This window comes from Vulpes vulpes, chromosome 11 (assembly GCF_048418805.1).
Source record: "Vulpes vulpes isolate BD-2025 chromosome 11, VulVul3, whole genome shotgun sequence".
NCBI lineage: Eukaryota > Metazoa > Chordata > Mammalia > Carnivora > Canidae > Vulpes > Vulpes vulpes.
In genome coordinates, this window is record NC_132790.1 from 28,732,536 (window position 1) to 28,755,926 (window position 23,391).

Genomic DNA, 23,391 nt, shown 5'->3' on the forward strand with positions numbered 1-23,391 from the left:
ACTCCCAGTCCTATTAATCACCTGATCATTTAATAACTATTGAAGCATCTTGTATAAGCCACCAGGGATAGATACACACCAGTGAACAGGACCAAACCTTCAAGGAGTTTACGGTTTTAGTATAATGGTTTTCAACTCTCCCTTTGCATCAAAATTACCTGGGAAACTAAAACTATATACTGAAGTCTTAGCACAGATTTTTGACTCAGTTGGTCTGAAATGCGGATAGACAATATATCTTTATGGATGTAACTATAGCTATATAGATACCATCTATAAAGAGGGACAACATTACCTGACTTCAAGACCTACTTATAAAGCCACAGTGATCAAGGCAGTATGGTACTGGCTAAAGAATAGACAAATAGATCATTGAAACAGAATAGAGAGTCTGAAATAGACCTACATAAATATAGCAACTAATTTTTGATAAGAAAAAAAAATAAATTCAATGAAGAAAGAATAGTCTTTTCAATAAATGGTGCGATGCTAGAACAATTAGACATCAAAAAAATTAGTCTGGACATAGACTTTTCATTTTACACAAAAATTAACTCAAGATGTATCATATACATAAATGTAAACTGAAAAACTATCAAAATGTATAGAACATAGGAGATCTAGATGGCCTTAGTTTGGTTGGTTATGACTTATTAGATACAACAGTAAAATCATGATCTATAATAAAAGAAAAAGTTGGTAAATTGAACTTTATTAAAAGGTAGAACTTCTGTAAAAGATACTATTAAGAGAATGAATGACTTGAGAATTTCTCAGTGATTTGAGAAAATATTGGCAAAACACCTATCTGATCAAGAACTTGTATTCAAACAAAAGATGTTGATGAGGATCGAGAGAAAAGGGAGCCCTCTTACACTGCTGGTAGAATGCAAAATGGTGCAGCCACTATGGAAAACAGTACAGAGGCTCCTCAAAAAGTTAAAAATAGAACTACCCTACAACTCAGCAATTGCTGTACTAGGTATTTACCCAAAGAATACAAAAATACAGATTTGAAGGGATGCATGCACCCTGATGTTTATAGCAGCATTATCAACAATAGCCTAACTACGGAAAGACGCCAAATGTCCGTCAACTGATGAATGGATAAAGAAAATGTGGGGTGTGTGTGTGTGTGTGTGTGTGTGTGTGTAGAGTATATATGATGGATTATTACACAGCCTCCAAAACAATGAAATCTTGTTTCAATGAAATCTCATTGCAATGATGTGGATGGAGCTAAAGTATATTATACTACACAAAGTAAGTCAGCCAGAGAAAGACAAACACCATATGATTTCATTCATATGTGGAATTTAAGAAACAAAACAGATAAACATATGAGAAAGAAAAAAAAGAAAGAAAGGGAAAAAAACATAAGAGACTCTTAACTATAGAGAACAATCTGAGGTTTGATAGAGGGAGGTAGGTGGGGGATGGGCTAAATGGGTGACGGGTATTAAGATGGCACTTGTTATGATGAGGGCTGAGTGTTTTTGGAGGTGATGAATCACTAAAATCTACTCCTGAAACCAATATTACACGATGTGTTAACTAACTAGAATTTAAATAAAAATTTGAAGCAAACAAAAAAACCTTATATCCAAAATGTACAAAGGACTCTTAAAACTCAACAGCAAGGAAACAAACAACCTAATAAAAAAATGGACAAAAGATCTGGACACTTCATCAAAGAAGATATAGAGAATATGAATAATCAATATCATATGTCATTTGAGACAATAATGAAGTACAATTACATACCTATTAGAATGACTGAAATCGAAGTACTGATAACACCAACTGTGGGTGAGTATATGCAGCAACAAGTATTTTCATTCATTGCTGATGGGAATACAAAATGGTACAGCCACTTTAGCAATTTCTTATAAAGTTAAATATATATTTACCATACAATCCAGCAATTGCACTCCTATGTATTTACCCAAGCATGCTGAAAATTTATGTCCACACAAAACCCTATCCACAAATATTTATTGCAACCTTATTCATAATTGCCATAATATATAAGCAACCAAGATATCCTTCAATAAAGAAATGAGTAAACAAACATGCATATAATGGCGTGTTATTCAGAAATAAAAAGAAGTAAACTATCAAACCACAAAAAGACACAGAAATACCCTAAGTGGAAAAGCATCCAGTAAAAAGCTAGTCTGAAAAGTATGATATTCTAGAAAATGCAAAACTACAGGAGCAGCAAAAATACATGTGGATGCCAGGAGTTGAGAAGTAGGGGTGGTGTAAGGATGAAGAGGTGAACACAAGGCATTTTTAAGGCAATGAAACCACTATTTTATATAATACTATAATGATGGATACATAACACTGTGCATTTGTCAAAACCTGGAGAACCATACAACACAAAGAGTGATCCCTAATATAAAATAAGGACTTCAGTTAATAATAATGTGTCAATATTGGTTCATCAGTTGTATCACACTAATGCAAGATGTTGATAATTGACAAAGTGCAAGGGGGAGTCACAGAGAGAGTATATGGGAACTCTTTGTATTTTCTGGTCAATTTTTCTCTAAGCCTAAAGCTGCTCTAAAAATAAAACTTAGTAAAATAAAATAAAAAATAAAAGTTCAAGCAAAACAAAGGACATACAAAATAAAGTTCATTTTCTTTTTTATTTGATTCATTAGACATAAAATTATTCTGCCAAATTGCTATAAAGCTTTCTAAGCACTCTCAATTTTTATACTTATCTCACTGTAGACTGAGAACAGTTCAGACTCTACTTTGAGTAGTGGTGATGGAGGGCACCTTCCAATAAACATAGTCCTGTTTGCAATAACCCTCTTACTGCCTGGTACCCTATAGGGAACATGATACTCTAAGTGCAGTCTGCCCCCTTCAGAACATAGTTGGACTATCACCTCCTCTAATTCTACATACTTCCAATGATTCAATCTGAAGTTGCATTAGTTTTTAGCCACTGCAAGGTCTTTGGCTGACATTGAGCTTGGGCAGCCAAAACCACCATTTCTGTAAGAATAGCATCATGCTAGGTCTCCTCCAGCCTGTCCATATGTTGCCGTTTCTTTCAGACTTAAAATGTAGAACTTCTCTGTCATTCTCTTTAAATTTCATCTTGTTGGCTTCAACCCATTTTTGCAAGCTCTCTTGCTCAGTCTCTCTCTCTGCCATCTAACATAGTAGTTTTCCCTTCCAGTCTTTATCACCTGAAAATCCAATAAGTATGTTTTCTCTTCAAACATTTATCAAACACCTACCACATATCTTTGCCCACATTAGACTTCAGGGATTAAAGACAACCTAGAAATACTCTATGTCTCCACTAATCAACACTAACAAAGGAGGCTAGCATATATAAAACTAAAAAATCCCGCACTAGAAAATTGAATAAACAAAATACATTAAAGTAGAAGAAACAACAAAACATTAGCATACAATATAAGGCAGGACCACTAACATGTTCTGCAGCAAAGATCAAATTCAGGTATCTTCTATTCTAGATTTCAGACCAGATGCTGGTTGGTTTATAGAAGGCTGACTAGCTTCTCTCACTCCTAGAGAGCCTCTTTCAATGGTGGATGCTACTACAGAAAGTCTGGCTAAGCTTTGGCTCCCTCTAATAAAGCACAAGACTCAGGAAAATGAGGCATATTGGTGAGAAGCCAGCATTCTAATTATTACTAAGGGCTAATAATCAAGGAAGATTTATTAGTCAGGGCTGATAATGAATCAAACTTAAAATCAAGGAAGAAACTATTAGCTAAAGAAATGAAAAAGCAGAATCAAATGAGGTAGAAGGGACTTCAGAGGAAAAAACATGTTCAAAGAAAGAAATTAAATCTCAGAGGTATCAAATAACTTGCCCAAGTTTATACAACTTAGCATTTACCTTGTTTTAGGTGCAATTATTTCTTGCATTTATATAGTCCTTAGGTTTACAAAGTAGTAACTTATAAGTTATCCTTCCAAGCCACAGACACTGACCAATAATGCCTTATCTGTGTACTCAACCTTAGGCCTGAGCAGGCCCTTTTAGATTACTCACCTGGCTTGTATAGGGATATGAGTTTGCAATCCCTGGTAACACTATATAAAGGCTAATGTTTGGTAATAATTAGCAAATTTTGTTTAGACACTACAGGTTTCAACCTAATGGCTTACAAGAGGAGTATAGTACCCACTGGATTCACTGGAATTGAAAAACATTGTTTTTATTTGATTATTTTGCAACTACAAATAATTTTTTTTAAGATTTTATTTATTTACTCATGATAGACATAGAAAGAGACAGAGGGGGGCAGAGACACAGGCAGAAGGAGAAGCAGGCTCCATGCCGGAAGCCCGACGTGGGACTCGATCCCGGGGCTCCAGGATCACGCCCTGGGCCAAAGGCAGGCACCAAACCACTGAGCCACCCAGGGATCCCCTGCAACTGCAAATAATTTTAAGAACAATACATATACCGTATGAGAATTACAATCTTCCCATATTACCACTTAAATGTAAGAGGAAGTCAGTTAACAATGATGACTTCGCTACTTTATAAAGTAGTCATCAAACATACCATTCTTTCATATGGCAGAGCCAGTTGCCTATTAAGGACTATGAAATGAGGTGAAGTATAAAATAAATAATAATAGCTTACAAAAACACTTCAAGAAAAATAAGCAATGGAGGGATGGAAATGGAAAAGGGGGCAAAACCTATTAGCAGCAGTTACAAAGCAAATAAATGAAAGTGTACTTGAAGTTCAAACCAGGCCAAAAAAAAAAAGTGCAGGGAAGGGAGACATTAATTGCATCTATAGAGATGGGGAAAGTTTGGTAGAGAAGACAATATTTGGGCTGGGTATTGAAGAAGTAGAATTTTTATACACAGAGGTATTGAGACTGGGGATAGATACAGAATTCGTTTGAGGGAACCACAAAAGCAAAGATTCAAAGGAGGAAAAAGCATGTACTCTGTTTAGAAAAGAGTAAATAGTCTAGTCATTCAAGGAAACAGCAAATAATCTCATCAGTCAGTTACTATTTACTGAATATGTTCTACATGCCAGACACAGTGATAGCGTTGAGGGATACAAACATGAGGAGACCTACTTCTTAGTTTCAAGAAATAAAGCATTTAAAAAAGGAGAAGCAACAGCAGCAGCAACGCATTTCTAAATACAATAGAAACAAAGCTATGTCCCTGATAGACTTAACAGGTCAAAAATCTGTTCTTCAGTTGCGCCCTCCCCCGCCCCCACCTCAGTAAATAGCAATCCAACTCTTTCAGTTGCTTAGCCAAAAGTTTCATTGACCTCTGACTCTTATTTTTCTATCACCTCTACATCGAATCCAACACAAAGCACAAAGCCACACTGATGACCCAGTTCAATAAGGAAATGATTGCTATTACTTCTGATCATTAGATGCTAGAATGGGTAGCACTGCCACTTCTGGTAGTGCAAGAATTCAACCGCAGTGCAAGAGTCACTAGCATCAATACCACTTCGGTGCCAGAGAGAAACTTGCAGGCTGATGCTACCTGCCTCTGTCGCCAAAGGCAGAAAGTTAGCTCCCCATTACTTTCTCTCTCATATCATTAAGTCTCAAAGCCAAGTATGGTATTGGTGAAAGCTAGGCCTGTGCTCCAAAAGCAGGGCAGTATGAAAAGCAACTACCTAAGATACATTTTTATCTCCTTTAGGGTCTAGCATCTACGCCCCCAAGAAGACTCATAAATTGGGGAACACAAAATGCTGTGCAGTACAAACAAATGATACCTATTCATCTTAGTTATCTGTTGCTTATACTTTTTCTTCCCATATATAAATTGTTTTTTAAAAATACACCCTATCATCACCAATCATGAGGGAAATGCAAATCTAAATCACATTGAGATATCACCTCACAGCTGTTAGAATGGCTATTATCAGAAAGACAAAAAATAACAAGTGTTGCTGGGAATGTGGAGAAAAGGGACCCCTTGTGCACTGCTAGTGTGTATGTAAATTGGTATAGCCACTACGGAAAAGAGTATGAATAGTCTTCAAATAACTGAAAATAGAACCACTATATGACCCAGCAATTCAACTTCTGGTATTTATCCAAAGAAAGTAAAACATTAATTTGAAAAGATATATGCACCACCCCTCAATGTTCACTGAAGCATTATTTACAATAGTCAAGATATGGAAACAATCTAAGTGTCCACTGATGGATGAATAAAGAAAATGTGATGTATACGTATAACAGAATACTATTCAGCCATAAAAAAGAAGGAAATTTTGTCATTTGCAACAACGTGGATGGACCTCAAGTTTGTTACACTAAGTGAAATGTCAGAGAAAGACAAATACGTGTGATCACACTTGTAAGTGTAATCTAAAAAAAAAAAGCCCATAGATACATAGAACAGATTGGTGGTTGCCAAGTGGGGGATAGGGGTTGGTGAAACTGGCAAAGGAAATCAAAAGGCACAAACTTCCATCTATAAAATAAATGTCCTGGGGATGTAATACACAACATGGTGATTATAGCTAATAATACTGTATTGTATATTTGAAAGTTGCTAAGAAAGCAAATCTTAAAGTCTTCAATCAGAAGAAAAAAGAAAGAAAAATTTTGTGACTATGTCTCATGACAGATGTTAACTAGACTTACACTGGTGAACATTTTACAATGTATATATAAATATGGAATCATTATGTTACACACCTAAATCTAATAAAATGTTCTATGTCAGTTATACTCTAATTTTTTTTAAATGGTAGAGCAAAAATACAAATTTTAAAAAAAACCTCCAGCCTTATATATTGCCACTAATCCTAACAAATAAAATCTTACCATCTCCCCCCAAAAAAGAACACAAAGTCATCAGTTCCAATATCCCAGCTTTCGAATTCTAAGAAATTTATCTCTTATTTGCTGAGTGCTTTGAGTACAGGTACTACTCTAAGCCTCTGTGCCTTTGTTCTTGCTGCTACCTCTTGCTGGAAGAGCCTTATCTCTCATTATCCCCCTTTGTTTCCTGGCAAACTTTTAATCTTCAAGTGTTATCTCTAATTTGCCATCTCTGCCCAAAGGCTTGAATATGAATAGGTCCTCCTCCTTTAAGATCTGAGAGCACCTCTTGAAAATTTACCATAGGTGTCTTATATCTCCAGCCAGAAGGCACTTTGGTTAAAGAATGTTTCATCCATTTCTGTTTCTTCAGTACCCAATTGAAGATTCCCACATAGACAGTTCTTAACAATTATATCTACTGAATCAAAACAAAAATAAAAACATACAGATCTTTTGGCCCATCCATTCAACTGATCTCTGTCCCATTTATATCCCAGGATACATGCTTGTTAAATATACCTCTTAAATATTTAAAACTGCAGCAACACAAATGGCTTTTTTAAAATTTCATTATCATAAATAAATTCTTTATAAACCCCAAAGCAGTTTTAAGGTTCATTGTGTTATCAAAGCAGAAGACATTTTAATAGGCATATCCCCATTTTAAGAACTCATAGACACTTTAGACACAGTTGTTTCTGTGGGGTTTTTTTTAATGTGCTCTCAATCTTTCTTGCCACTAAAATCTTTCTTCTCACATTAATTAAGCTTAGATTCCAGCTGTGATGTTCTACTAGGTCAGTAAGTTCCTGTAAGATATGACAGTCATTAACATTTATGCAGTTCATTATAATCAACAAAGCATAGTCATTCCCATTGTCCAATTTAATTCTTACATAAAATCCTGTGAGATTTCTCCTCCCTCACAAAGCCCCATCCCAAACCATCTCTCCTGGACCCCTACATTACCAGGACCACCCCCATCTGCCAGCACACACACACATTTGCCAAGGCTCTTCTCACTTATTCAGATTATCTATTCTCCAGAGCAAAGTGTGAGCAGCTTGAGGGAAGGTGTCGCACCTAGCAGAGTGTACAGCATAGCAAATCCTCAAGAACTACTGAATAACAAACCAAAGTGAGTTAGGCAGAATAGTTAGCATATTTGTTCTAAAATAGAAACTGAAATTATTTTCCCAAATTCTCCCAGTGAAGACTAATCAGGATATTCTTGACTTTCAGTTCAGGATAACTTTTTTTTTTTTTTAAGATTTTATTTATTTATTCATGAGAGACAGAGAGAGAGAAAGAAAGAGAGAGAGAGCAGAGACACAGGCAGAGGGAGAAGCAGGCTCCATGCAGGAAGCTTGAGTTGGGACTCAATCCCTGGTCTCCAGGATCACACCCTGGGCTGAAGGCAGTGCTAAACCTCTGAGCCACCCAGGCTGCCCAAGTTCAGGACAACTTTTACTACAGTGCCCTCTCCTAGGACTGGTCAGTGTACAAAGGGAGTTCTGAACTAAGACTGAAGTCCTGGTCCTTAGACAAACTACTTCTTTGAGCATCAGTTTGCTCATTTTTCATGTGAGAACAATCATACTGTCTTTCGCTCTCTGAGCATACTGTGAAGATTACATAAGATGATGTCAAAGTGGCTTGAGATGTATGAAATGATACATTAAGCCATAGTACAATACTTAGGGTGATGACTCCCACTGTTAGTGACAAAGTCAAAATCAGAGTCTGCCCTAGAAGAATCACTTATCCTAACAGCTCTAAAAAATTGGCTTTATTATCCTCATTTTATAAAAACAAGACAGAGAACTTAAATCTGCCAAAGACTGCAAACCTAGTAAATATTAAGATGGAATTAGAAGTCAGTTCTGTCATATCCTCAAGAGCTTCCCATGCTGCTTCCCCAATATTATAGAACTAAAGCCTTATTCTCCTTTAATGTCAATTACCACTAGGCAGATGGAACAGTGCTAATCTTGAGTTAAGAGCATTCCATTGTCTCTCGGGCCAAATCAAACTAAGAGTTAGCCTTGTAGGTAAGCCTGACTACAATCCCTGTGGTGTCCTGCCTCAGTAGGATGAGCTAAAAATTGAACATGTATGTTAGAAAATGTTTTGACCTCAATTTTGAAATTATTTTAACTAGACTAAAAATCTGACAGGAAAGGCAAAAGTGAACAATCTTTTTTTTTTTTATCATTTACTGTTATGATTATAAAACATGGCAAAGAGCCTAGGCTTTGAAATCAGTTCAAACTTAGAAAAGCCTAGCCAAAGATCTGGAGGAGGAAAGAAGTGGAATAAGAGAGGACCAAGATGTGACAATAACTATAGAGTAAGTGGGCCTGACAATGAGACCTATGAAAATCCAGTCCCCTATCATTTTCTTCCTCCCTAGACACCCACATATCCCACAAGGAACCTAACCTGTGATGCTTCTTTTCTCCCCTCTCAGCACCTACACAATACAGATTAGTTACTGAGAAAGTTTAAAATCTTCCTTTGCTGACACTTCAGCATAAATGTTCTCCAAAGACAGACAGACTGAGTGGTAGACAGACTGACAGAAGACACACGTTGTCATTACACTGTCTTTCATACAGTCTGGGGAAGGTTTTTCATAAAGTCAGGTAGCTATTATTATTTGCAGCCGCAGATACCCATATACATGTAGCCAGCAATTCTTTCATTTGGGATAACAGTGTAGAGAAATTTTTGTAAAAGGATGTATTTGGAATTCACCAGAAAAGGAGAGCAATGTGAATATATGCTTTTCTCAGAAAGAGCTCTGGCATAGGACAGGCATCTGACCCAGCAGTACCACAGCCCAAATGCTTTCATGCAGTCATAGCCTCTTGGACCTCAGCAGGGCCTGTAAAAAAGACTTAAAATGAAAACAACAGACTCACAACTCAGAAGTCATTCCCTCAACAAGTTCTATTGGACTTCACTGAGAGTCTACAAGATGCAATGCCATGTGTTGGGGCATTCAAGGAGCAGCCAATGAATCAGGGGCAACAGATAAAAGCTAATCATGAAAACGGGGAATGAAGTATGTACTCCATCAGAAGTGGGGAAAAAAAGGACTGACTTTAACTATGGATGTCAGAGAGACTTCACCAGGTAACCCCCTTCCTTTATGGATGCTCTCTTCACTATACTGTACTCAAACCCTGATAACCCGCACCATACAAACAATACACGATACAAACAAACACACCAAGGAATTTGCAAAGAAAGGAGTTGGCTAAACTAGGTAGAGAAGGCAAATGCAAAAACTTGGAAAGAGTATGTGCATAGAAGCAGATCTAAGGAATGGCCAGTGACCATGGTTGGGGTGCAGGGTGCACAGAGGAATTCAGGAAAGGCACATTTGGATCAGAGTCTAGAGGGCCTTAAAATGCCAGTCTAAGGAACTTGAAATTTATTCTACAAGCAAGATAAACTATTATAATTTTTTTAAGCAGAACAGTGGCATGATTTGACTTACATTTTAGAAAGATCACTCTAGCAGAAGTGTGAAAGGGAAGGGAAGATTAGAAGCAATAAGACTGTTAGGAAGCCACTATATGTTAATAGCCCTAATAAGGGCAACAGAACATCATTATCAGAGCTTAAGCAGGGTAAGGAGGGTCTACAGTGGGGAGGGGGTGGACTGGTAAGGGATATAAGAGTCTAAGTACAGGGATCCCTGGGTGGCGCAGCGGTTTGGCGCCTGCCTTTGGCCCAGGGCGCGATCCTGGAGACCCGGGATCGAATCCCACGTCGGGCTCCCGGTGCATGGAGCCTGCTTCTCCCTCTGCCTGTGTCTCTGCCTCTCTCTCTCTCTCTGTGACTATCATAAATAAATAAATAAATAAAAATTAAAAAAAAAAAAAAGAGTCTAAGTACAGTGAGGAGGGCATCCATATGAGGGCCAGGATGCCTGGTACAGCATGTCAAAACTCAAGCTAAAGAAGTGAAGAACTCTCCATGACAGAGCAGCCTAGTCTAGGGTGTTGAACCCACACAACATGAGGAGAGCATCCATACAGTGAGGAGAGCCTATAATGGGGAGACAGAACCTCAGTTCCTCACTATCTACTGAGAGGACCTGGGAGCAGCACAAGCCCAACAAAAATAAGCATGCCTAGCAGCCAGATTTTGGCTTCTAAATACCACTTAACACTAAAAGAAATCAAGGTTCCTTGGTGAAATGGCTTATTCCAGGGCTGGAGCAGAGAAGTCTATGATGAACCTAGAATATCTTCTTGGGCCAGAAAGCAAAGGAGTGGTCAATGAACAGCAGGGACATGTGAAAAGTAGACAGAAGCCAACTTGAATGGGGCTCTTACTAGCCAAATCAGGAAGAACTGGAGCATCAAAATAAATAATAATAGCAATAATGTATTATCTACTGAATAAAATAGGAAGCCATGAGTCCATGCAGATACAAATAACTAAACATACTGAAAGTTTGGCACAGAAAAGGATATTTCATAACAGCTCCCTACAAAGTACTTCTTAATTATGAAGGAGAAAAGAGTAACTTCTCAGTCGAGAAGTCTAAAAGATACCATTTTGAGCAAGTTACCAAACTAAACACCAACAGTAATGACACCATGGCAGTAAAATAAAATAGAATATGGACTCTGGAATTAGATCTAGTGTTGATTCCTGATTCTGCCACCTTAACCTGATTATTGAACCTTTGTGAACTGGAACTTCCTCATCTATCAAATGGGGATAAAGTTTTTATTATAAAGTGTTGGAGAAATAAGGTTTAAAGCACCTATCAAGGGGCATCTGGGTGGCTCAGTGGTTGAGTGTCTGCTTTTGGCTCAGGTCATGGTCCTGGGGTCCTGGGATCGAGTCTCACATCAGGCTCCACACAGGGAGCCTGCTTCTCCCTCTATCTATGTCTCTGCCTCTCTCTGTGTCTCTCATGAATAAATAAATAAAATATAAAAAAAAAAAATTGGGCAGCCCCAGTGGCGCAGCGGTTTAGCGCTGCCTTCAGCCCAGGGCATGATCCTGGAGACCCTGGATCAAGTCCCATGTCAGGCTCCCTGCATGGAGCCTGCTTCTCCCTCTGCCTGTGTCTCTGCCTCTCTCTCTCTCTCTCTGTGTGTGTCTCTTATGAAAAAATAAATAAAATCTTTTAAAAAATGAATAAATAAATAAATAAATAAAAAGTAAAAAGTAAAAAGTAAAAATATAAAGCACCTATCAAAAGTGCATGAATAGCAGAGGCTTAAAATGTACCTATACTTTAGCTACATTTGCTATATTATTTGTAACATTTTGCTATTATTTACAACAATAATTTGCATTATTTATATTTTCATTATTTGCTACATTATTTACATTATTTAAGTTATTTTTGCTATATTATTTGCAAATAACTAATGTGCATATACAGTTATATGCATCTACAATATAATTTATGCCTCATAACAACCCTGAAAGATTATGCAATAATAGTGGTACTCTTTTTTCAATCTGACAGAAGAAGCAACTAAAACAAGAAAGGAATCAACTGATGTGTCCAATTTAAATGTACAGCTGAGCCTGAAACACATACCCCCAACTCCCTCTCCAATTATCTTTCCTCCTCACAGAGTTTGTGCTGCTGAAGGAAATGGCCCTTCTCAAGAGTTATCCCATTTCACCAGAATTTGGAATAATATGAAACGAAATCATCTATCTGAGATGGGAATGTGAGTAAGGCCAACTAAAAAAAAAGCAAAGCATCTTTCTTCCACTCAGAACCAGAATCATCTAAATACCTAGCCACTTAGAACTTATCAAAACAGCAAACTCTTTAGAAAGACCAAAGTGAAGGAAGCCCCACAGAAGTCAAGTAATTTCACAATATGCTATAACTAGAGGTTAACTTGCATACCACTAAGTCCAATTTTCCCATGTACAGATGGTGAATATGAGACATGGAGAAAGGAAAAGACATATCTGAAGACAAAAAGAGTTATAATATGCCAACCCTATAATTGCTGAGTGGCCTGAAAATAAAGTCATTTTACAGTTCATTTGATAACTACTTATCACACATTGACACAAGATGCTGTCTTTATCATATTCCTGTGTTTTCAACTTTAATAAACCTGTGTTTTTCTGTCTTCACAATTACAGCAAATGGCCCCAATATCTTAGCCATGTGTATATTCCCACAGGCTTCATAAGTAGTTGGTGTCCAAAAATACTTCTCATTGGGCAGCCCAGGTGGCTCAGTGGTTTAGCGCCAGCTTCAGCCAGGGCATGATCCTGGAGACCCGGGATCAAGTCCCATGTCAGGCTCCCTGCATGGAGCCTGCTTCTCCCTCTGCCTGTGTCTCTGCCTCTCTCTCTCCTCTGTGTTTCTCATGAATAAATAAATAAAATCTTAAAAAAAAAACTCATAAAACACAAAATGATCCAGGGTGCAGAATGTTGGTTTAATGTACCCCCCCACACACAAATCAATCAATACACATATTAACAGAGTAAATAACAAAAGCCATAAGATCATCTCTACTGACATAAGAAAAGCATTGACAAAATGTAACACCCTTTCATGATAAAACATTCAAGAAATTGGTAATAGGGATCCCTGAGTGGCGCAGCGGTTTAACGCCTGCCTTTGGCCCAGGGCGCGATCCTGGAGACCCGGGATCGAATCCCACATCAGGCTCCCGGTGCATGGAGCCTGCTTCTCCCTCTGCCTGTGTCTCTGCCTCTCTCTCTCTCTCTGTGTGACTATCATAAATAAATAAATAAATAAGAAAGAAAGAAAGAAAGAAAGAAAGAAAGAAAGAAAGAAAGAAAGAAAGAAAGAAAGAAAGAAATTGGTAATAGAAGGAACTTCCTTAACTTGATAAAGGGCATCTACAAAAAAACTTACACCTAATATCATCCTTAAATTGGTAAATAATTGAATGCTTTCTCCCTAAAATCAGGAACAAAATAAGGATATCTACTTTTGCCACCCTTATTTAACATTGTATTAGAGGTTCTAGCCAGAGCAATTAGGCAAGGAAAAATAAATAAATAAAAGCAACCAGATTGGACAGGAAGAAGTACAACTGTTTCTATCTGAAATGACATGATCTTGTAGGTAGAAAATCCTGGGGCGCCTGGGTGGCTCAGTCAGTTAAGCTTATCTGCCTTCAGCTTAGGTCATAGTTCCAGGGTCCTGGGATTGAGCCCCACAATGGTCTCCTGTTCAATAAAGAGCCTGCTTCTCCCTCTTTCTTTGACCTTCCTCTCCCCTTGCTCATGATTGTTCTGTCTCTCAAATAAATAAAATATTTAAAAAAAAAAAAAAGAAAGCAAAGAAAACCCTGAGGAATCTAGACATACACAGACATACACACACACAACTATTAGAATTAATTAAATAACTAATAATTAATAAATGAGTTCAACCAAGTTGCAGGATACAAGAGCAATACAAAAATCAATTTTATTTCTGTACATAAGCAATGAACGTTCCAAAAGCTGAAAATTTGTTTTAAGTTACATTCACAATAGCATCAAAAAGAATAAAAGAAATACAAGACTTGCATAACCTTGAAAAAGAACAAAGTTGGAAGAGTCTTATTTCCCAATTTCAAAAATTACTACCAAGCTGCAATAATGAACACAGTGTGGTACTGGCATAAAGACAGGGATACTGATCAATAAAACAGAATTGAGAGTCCAGGAATTAGCTCTTCTATCTATGGTCAGATAATTCTGACAAAGTGCCAAGACAATTCAATGAGAAAAGAATAGTCTTTTCAACAAGTGGTCCTGGGACAACTGGACACCCACCTGAAAAATTATGAAGCTGGACTACTATCTCATATCATATGCAAAAAGTAATTCAAAATGGTATCTAGGGCAGCCCAAGTGGCTCAGTGGTTTAGCACCACCTTCAGCCCAGGGCATGATCCTGGAGACCTGGGATCAAGTCCCATGTCATGCTCCCCTCATGAAGCTTGCTTTGCCTTCTGCCTGTGTCTCTGCTTTTCTCTCTCTGTGTCTCTCATGAATAAAAAAAATATTAAAAAAAAAAATGGCACCTAGATCTAAATGTAAAAGCTAAAACTACAAAACACTTACATGAAAACCTAGTTGTAGACATTTGTGACCTGGGACTAGACAATTATTTTTCAGATATGTCACCAAAAGCCCAAACAGAAAAAAATAAAATAAAATAAAATAATAAATAAATAAATAAATAAACTGGACATAATTAAAAACCTTTGTGCTGCGAGTAAAGTGAAAAGAAAATCCACAGGAGAAAATATTTATAAATCATATATCTGATAAGGAACTGTAAGAATATACAAAGAATTTTTATAATACAAGCATATGTCATTTTATTGTACCTCACAGACAATTTTTTACAAATTGAAGATCTGAGGTAATGCTGCACTGAACAAGTCTACTGGTGCCATTTTTCCAACAGCATTTGCTCACCGTGTCTCTGGCACATTTTGGTAATTCTCGCAATATTTCAAATTTTTTTGTTATTATTATATTTATTCTGATGATCTGTGATCAGTGATCTTTGATGTTACCACTGTCATTGTTGTGAGGCACCACAAACCATGCCCATATAAGATGGTGAACTTAATCAATAAATGTTGTTGGGGGACACCTGGGTGACTCATTGGTTGAGTGTTTGCCTTCAGCTCAGGGTGTGATCCTGGTCCAGGGATTGAGTCCCACATGGGGCTCCCTTCAAGGAGCCCTCTTCTTCTTCTGCCTATGTCACTGCCTCTCTGTGTCTCTCATGAATAAATAAATAAAATCTTAAAAAAAAAGTTAGTGGTGTTATTTTTTTTAAAATTTTATTTATTTATGATAGTCACACAGAGAGAGAGAGAGGCAGAGACATAGGCAGAGGGAGAAGCAGGCTCCATGCACCGGGAGCCCGACATGGGATTCGATCCCGGGTTTTCCAGGATCGCACCCTAGGCCATAGGCAGGCGTTAAACCGCTGCGCCACCCAGGGATCCCCTTTTTTTTTTTTTTTTTTTAATGATAGACATAGAGAGAAAGAGAGGCAGAGACACAGGCAGAGGGACAAGCAGGCTCCATGCCGGCAGCCTGACGCAGGACTCGATCCTGGAACTCCAGGATCATGCCCTGGGCCAAAGGCAGGCGCCAAACCGCTGAGCCACCCAGGGATCCCCATATTAGTAGTGTTCTAATGGCTCCATTAACCAGTTGTTTTCCCATTTCTCTCCCTCTCCTTGGGCCTCCCTATTCCTTAAGACAGAACAATATTGAAATTAGGTCAACAAATAACCCTACAATGGCCTCTAAGTATTCCAAAGAAAGGAAAAGACAAATGCCTCCCTTAATCAAAATCTATAATCTTACTGATCAAAACAACTGAAACAAAAAGAGAAGGAATTTTTTCTCATTTAATTTAAGTAGCTCTGTGGCTTTTTCCCCACAAGCTAAAAGGAAAATGAACAGACCCCAAATTTTACAATGAGAAGTAAAAAAGCAGGCACTCAGCATACAGTCCTGAATATAAAGAAGGGGTATAAGTAGATACTCCAATTGCCTTCTTCCCCTGCAATTCAAACCTACTTTCTGTTTCAATCAGTATACCTTATCACCATATCACCACTGAAATAGGAAGTAGTTGTTCAGGAGAGAGAACATGATTCCTAGTTCTAAGTTGGCAAGAAGAATGAGGCTTCCCTGGTTTTTAGGAGACCATTTATCCTGTGGTTGGAGGCCACACCAGTACATTATTGGTGGCAACAAAGACTGAAAGAAGAAAAGAATGGCTTTTTAGTACTTTTGTTTATAGAAGGGAAACTGAGGCATTTGCATATGGCCACACAGTAAGATCATATCATCCCAATCATATGCAAGAAACATGATGTTTTATAGAGAATTCTAGGCCTGAGGATAGGAAAAATCAATTCTAATCCCAAAATTGCTACCAAATTGCTGTCTAATCCTGAATAAATCAATCTAATTCTCAGTTCCCTTCCATGTGCCTACTGATTCAGAAATTTCACAAACAAAACTAACTACTGCATGTAAGGCACTGTGCTGAGATATTATGGTGAACAGTCTATTTACACATAAGCCAATATTTATGGAGCTTACAGAATAGAGCACTGCAGAAGTCAGATATTTAAAAAAATAAACAAGCCCATCATAACATAATTACAAGTTATGATATACAGCCAAGGTCAATCAGGAAGTAAGTGGGCAAAAGAACACCTCACCAACATTAGGTTACAAATCAAAAAGAACTCTCAGCTCCCTATCACAAACAGGGACTCAGTATTCTTTGCACATGTCACCTGACTGCCTGCTACTTTCTGTGGCTGGAGGCATCATGGTCAACCACAAAAAACATAAAGCATACATATAACATATGCCAGCCAGCTCCACAAGTTTCTAAGCCTTTCTATCCCTGAGTCTCAGTGTCTTCAGATATCTTAAAAAAAAGAAAGAAAGAAAGAAAGAAAAAAGGAGATATAATACTATCTACTTCACAAAATTGTTCGCAAGATAAAACGGGAAAAACTACTCTGGAAACTAATCTACTCCAGTGTGCCCGCAGTGCTCAGTACAGAGTTAGGCATGCTATAGCTTCCCCATCTATAAAATTGTGATAACATCTGAACCCACTCACATTGTGATTCGGAGGGTTAAATGAGATTACATGTTCATAAAGTACTTAGAATTCCCAACACATAGCAACTCATAAAAATGTTAGCTGCTATTAATGCACTTAACTTTTCCCCCTCAGTTTCCTCATTTGTAAAACAGGAACAATAATAGTACTTAATTCATAAGTTTACTATGGAAATTGAATGAGCTAATACATTTAAGGGTTTATAACAGTGCCTGGTACTAGTAAGTGCTATATAAGAATAAGAGGGGTGCCTGAGTGGCTCCAGCACCTGGGTGGCTCAGGTGGTTGAGCATCTCTGACCCTTGGTTTCAGCTCAGGCTGTGATCTCAGGATCATGAGATCAAGAGCCCCATGTTGGGCTCCACGCTCAGTGGAGAGTCTGCCTGTTTCTCTCTCCCTCTCCTTCTGGCCTCCTCCATCTCTAAAATAATAAATCTTTAATAATAAATAAGATTATATTATTATTGATTTTATCTTTGCGTTTCTCTACAATTTGCATGTTGATAGACCACTGGTTCTCAATCAGTATTGGTTTTGTCCCCCAGAGGACATCCGGCAATGTCTAGTGACATTTTTGTCACAACTGGAGGGAGGGGTAGATGCTTCTGGCATCGAGTGGGTAAAGGACAAAAATGCTGCTAAATACCTTACAATGCACAGAACAATCCCTCACCCCCAAACAAAGGTTTATATGATCCAAAATATCAAGTCTCAAAGTAAAGAAACTCCAATATAGACTAAACAAATCAATAGCTCTCTCTTCTACCTCCTGTGAAATGCTGGAGTATTTTATTTGGATCTCTCTTCTAGATTTTATTAACCAGTTATAAAAGTTTTAGACCTGAAACGGGTTTTAGAGGGCCCCTTTCTTTACCAAGGCCTAAAATGAGTTTCAGTAGGAAAGCCTAAACTGGAACCTAAGTCTCCTGACTCCCAGACTAGTACTCCTTCCATGGAGTTAACTTAGATAACTTTGTGAGCACTTTCTCTTTCCCTTCTCTGATCCTTCTACCCTTCACCGTCTTTCTCTCCCTATCCCTCCTTCCCAGGTTTGCATCTATTTCTTTTCTAGTATCATCAGAAGTCAGAGACAGTGATGATCTTTCTCCCCACCATCCCAGTTACCTACCTTTAGAAAAACCTGCTCTTTCAAGCTCCAGTCTGGGCTTTGGACCAGAAGCCAAGAACTCTTATTTACATTATTTTATTTTATTTATTTATTTATTTTTATTTTTATTTATTTTATTATTATTTATTTTTTACAGGGGCCCAGCTGAGCTGCTTTGGCCACTTCTCTCTGCTCTTCCCCGAGGCTAAGCAGGCATTCTGCCTAAAAGCAGAACTTGGGTCAGACAATCTGAAGTAATTTCCTTTTCCCTGTCTATAGGAATGAACTAGCCTTAGGAGGGGCCACAGGCAAGTTGTAACAGCATACACTGGACTTTCTTCCCAGGAAACGGTTTTTAAGAGGAAAAAAAGACTATGGGTATCTTGGTGAGAGAAAACATGGAAAAAGAATACGTAAAAGAAAAAGACTACCAATGGCTTTAACAGAGTATTCAGCTGCATACAGGACACGTCAAACATTTCTCCCATCTAATTCTTACTAGTATTTTGAGGACAAATGTCTGCCTTCTTAAAAAAGCCTCCCATGACGACTGCAGCCCATGAAAATAAGCAAGTGCTCATTATGTGTCGGCCACTATCATAACTTCACAACCTGAGGTCATTATTATTCCTATTTCAGAGATGAAGAAAACGTGATAAAAGAGATTAAATAACTCGCCTTATTTCTTAGCCAATGAGTAGTAACTAGGAGAGCTACAATTTATCCCCAGATCTTTCAGACATCAGAAAACTAAGTTCTCAACTAATTTACTAAACTATTTCTCAAGACAATTTCCCTTGTCTTTGAACCTATATTGTATTTACTGCCTGTATCACATAATAAGCAATTAATTTCAGGCTACCATGTCTTAGTTGCATGTGCTTTAGATTTGTTCCAGACCCTGTGCTAGCTCCTATGAAGAAAAGATATAAATAGCAGGCAGTCTCTTCTCTAAGGCAGGGCTTCTCAAACTGTTTTGACTACAACTATAGTAAGAATACAATTTATACAGAGACACAGTACACATGCACACACACATCTAAAAACATAAAACACTAGTTTCACAAAACGATCCCTGCTCTTTCCATATACAGGTGCTCTGAATTTTTTCTGGCATATTCTTGTTTTTAAGATTTCATTTATTTATTCATGGGAGACACAGACAGAGAGGCAGAAATATAGGCAGAGGGAGAGGCAGGCTCCCCACAGGGAGCCCAATGCAGGATTCCATCTGGGACCCCTGGGACCCCTGAGCTGAAGGCAGATGCTCAACTGCTGAGCCATAGAGGTGTCCCTTCTGGCATATTCTATTTGACTTTTTAAAAATGCTGGCACAATATACTATGTTAAAACTACAATCCATGGGTTATGACTTACACAGTTGGGGAAAAAACACTGCCCTTGATAGTTCTCAAGTTAAAGGGGAAGATAAGACATAAGTAACAGCAAAAATAATTACAATAACAGTAACCAACATTTCAGGAACTCTTATTATGTGTCTAGAACTCTGAGAACCACTTTATGTGAATTACACCTGAATCCAAAATCCAACCCAGGTCTGCCTATTTAAACCCACTGTCCATATTCTTTTCACCACACCACATTGTGCAGCATGAGAACTATAACGAGGAACATTTCCATGAGGAAATGGGGGTGGAGGAAGGGAACAGTTAGGAAACTTCACAAAAGTGAAGATTCCTGAGTGTGTCTTGAAGTACAAATTTTAAAGAATCTGGCACATGAATTCCTATAGGTACTCTATAAATATCTGTGGATAGAACCCTTTACCTTCTCTTGTGATACTGAAAAATAGCATGTTATTTTTAGACAAAAATCTATGAAATTTTTAACTGATGCTGTCTCTCCTAATAGAAATCTCAAGGTACATGAGTGCCACATGGCACTTAAAAAAAAAAAGTTTTAGAGTTTCATAACAGTTTCTCTAGAAGAGCTATCTATGGAATACATCCAGCACTACCAGGAGTCCAGAGTCTTAATGCCAGAATTTATGGTGTCTTTGGAGAGATGATTTTACCTCTGGAACTCAGTTACTAAGCTATCAAATGATTAAAAAAACAAAACAAAAACAAAAACACCCAGGCCATATAATCACCAAGGTTCTTTCTAGTATTAATAAATTTTAAGGGGATCCCTGGGTGGTGCAGTGGTTTAGCGCCTGCCTTTGGCCCAGGGCGCGATCCTGGAGACCCGGGATCGAATCCCACGTTGGGCTCCCGGTGCATGGAGCCTGCTTCTCCCTCTGCCTGTGTCTCTGCCTCTCTCTCTCTCTCTCTGTGACTGTCATAAATAAATAAAAATAAATAAATAAATAAATAAATAAATAAATAAATAAATAAATAAATTTTAATAATAAATTCTAATGATTCTAATACTAATAAATTCAACAAGTCCATGAAAAAGAATAAATAATTTTATTAAACCCACTTACCCACAAAAACATGAGGATGAATTGGAGGCTATAGAACTGAGCTTCTGGGTCTCTGTCTTGCCTGATTCCCTTAGCTGGATGTGGAATGGAAGATGGACACCCCAAGATTTGACATGCACTATTTCACCCGGTGAGAGGCCAGTGATTAGGAGCCACGTAGGAATAGATTTTAGTATTAAGGGCCAAAATGTCAAACCAAGAAAATGACTGTCTCTAGCAATAGAGAGCTCTCCATCATGAAAGTATGCAAGCAGATACTGGAGAAATATTTGGTGGGAACTTTACAGAAGAAATTCAAACATAGGGTAAAAGTTGTGTTAGATGTCCTTAAAAGGAACTTTCAGTCATAAAATTCTACAATTCTCTCTTCACACAACAGAAAGAACAGTCTTTGGCACATGTTGGAGGGGAAAAAATACCCAAGAAGTTTCCTGAACTTTTCCATTCTCCTTCCCTCCATATTTCAATTCCAACACACTAGGTCATTCAAAGCCAGAGACATCCTGGTTATACTTGTCTGCTCTTTTCAGGATTTGTTTTTATAACTTATGAAGAGGGAAGGGTGGGTTTAGCTGTCAGGGAAAGTACAACCAAGTAGGTCTTCAGGGCCCAGGTCTACACCAGACAATACCTCTCAGAAGTATGGGAAGTTGAGATTAGCTCTACTGACCAGTATTCAACCTCAAGGTAACCACTGGTTTCTCAGGGCACATAGATTAATGGCCCTCAAACCATAAATTTAGGAACCCACTGTGGATACCTATGCCAGCCCCAGCTACCCAGACTAGTCATAGACACTCTTATAATTGGAGAATGAGGTATTATAAACTGAGTCCTCGCTGCCTCTACTAGGTGATCTTGGGCCATTTGTTGCTTCACTTTGAGCCTAAACAATTCTAATTATAAAATGTACTAATTTTAAATGAATATATAAGATAATCCATAAGGCTTTTTCCAGTACTGATATTGTTACTCTAATATAAAATGGTAGTCTTACAATTTAATTAGCATCTATCCTAAATGCTCAAAAACTTAAGTACAAAAATAATAGTAAATGAGCATGTATTATGGCAGATGCAGTACTTTACATGCTTACTTCCTTTCATATTCACAGCAATCCTATTTTCATATGAGGAAATAAACTGAGAAAGATTAAGAAACTTGCCTAAATTCACACAGGTAAGTAGGAGAGCTAGAGTTTCACCTACACCTACTGACTCTAAGTCCAGTCCTCTTTCCACTAAACTATTCATTTCCAGGCTTCTATTCCAAAAAGAACATTGCCTGGAAAGAGAACAGAGAGTAGAGAAAAGAGGGCTAAAGACTAACTTCAACCAACTGACAATGATGTTTCCTACAGCCAACGGGGAAATAACAAAAAGTATTGGAGCCACCAGAAGACAAGAACCCTCCCAAGCTGTCAGAAGCAAGATTCATTTGAAATTCTTCCCATCTCCTCTCAATTAGACTCCAAAAGATAGATGGGTTTAGGGACCAGTAACGGGCCACAGAAAGTATGTTCACATCTAAATAATCAATAGATGACAGAAGCCAACTTATGACTAGTCCTTCTCACCTGCAGCTGATTTACCCAGCCACCACCTCTCCCAGGAAGCCTGTTCCACAACCTCTGCCTCTCCAAGGAAGGCTGTCCTTCATTTCTCCAGATCTGGATCCTAATTCCAGAAGAAGCTATACCACCTTAAAGACTGGAGACATAGCCATCAGCAACAAATGACCACCTTTCCCTCCACTGGCTTAAAGAAAAACATCTGAGGAGAAAAACATCTTAGGTTTCTTAGGAGACATCTGTAGAAACATAGAAAGGATACTACACCAGCACCTGTTAGGCCACTGCTTGCCCGGTGGCATCAGAAAAACCAACTTCTTTCTTTACATAGATAAGTCTTTTGAAATCACTCAATCCGATGGTTTCCAAGCTTTTTAAAAGGCACTCAAACTCTTTTTGCCAATCAAATCTTACAGAAACACCAATATTTAAACAAATAAATGTAGAGCTGCTCTGGCTGAAAAGGAGGTGAGGAAGTTCCATTTCCTTAGCCTCTTCCCACTTCTCAGTCTCACCACAACAGCCTGTGAAGTTGCACTTCAAAACTCTGAAACTCTATTTAACACCTCCTTGTTTTACTTAAGGAAACCAGGGTCCAGAGGGAGAACATGACTTTGTCAAGATCACACAATCAGTTACTGCCAAAGCTGGAACTCAAATTCAGATGTACTGACTTAAATGGCAGTCAATTTCCCATCTCATCACGCTATTCCTTTGAGATGATCACATGAAAATGAACGTGAAAGTGGTTTTAAAAGCACTAAGTGCTGGAGGTTCGTA

The 23,391-nt window shown here is 38.0% G+C and overlaps 1 protein-coding gene across 4 annotated transcripts in view; it reads right to left on the minus strand.

The window, feature by feature from the left end:
* Nucleotides 1-23,391, minus strand: part of PAK1 (p21 (RAC1) activated kinase 1) — a 144,709-nt gene that overhangs the window by 86,076 nt on the left and 35,242 nt on the right. Inside the window, exon 2 of one of the 4 annotated variants that reach the window (XM_072725981.1) lies at nucleotides 1,765-1,845. The exons of the other annotated variants lie outside the window; for them this stretch is intronic. The gene's annotated coding sequence lies outside the window, so the exon portion shown is untranslated. The remainder of the gene's footprint in view (nucleotides 1-1,764; nucleotides 1,846-23,391) is intronic. 4 annotated transcript variants of the gene reach the window in all.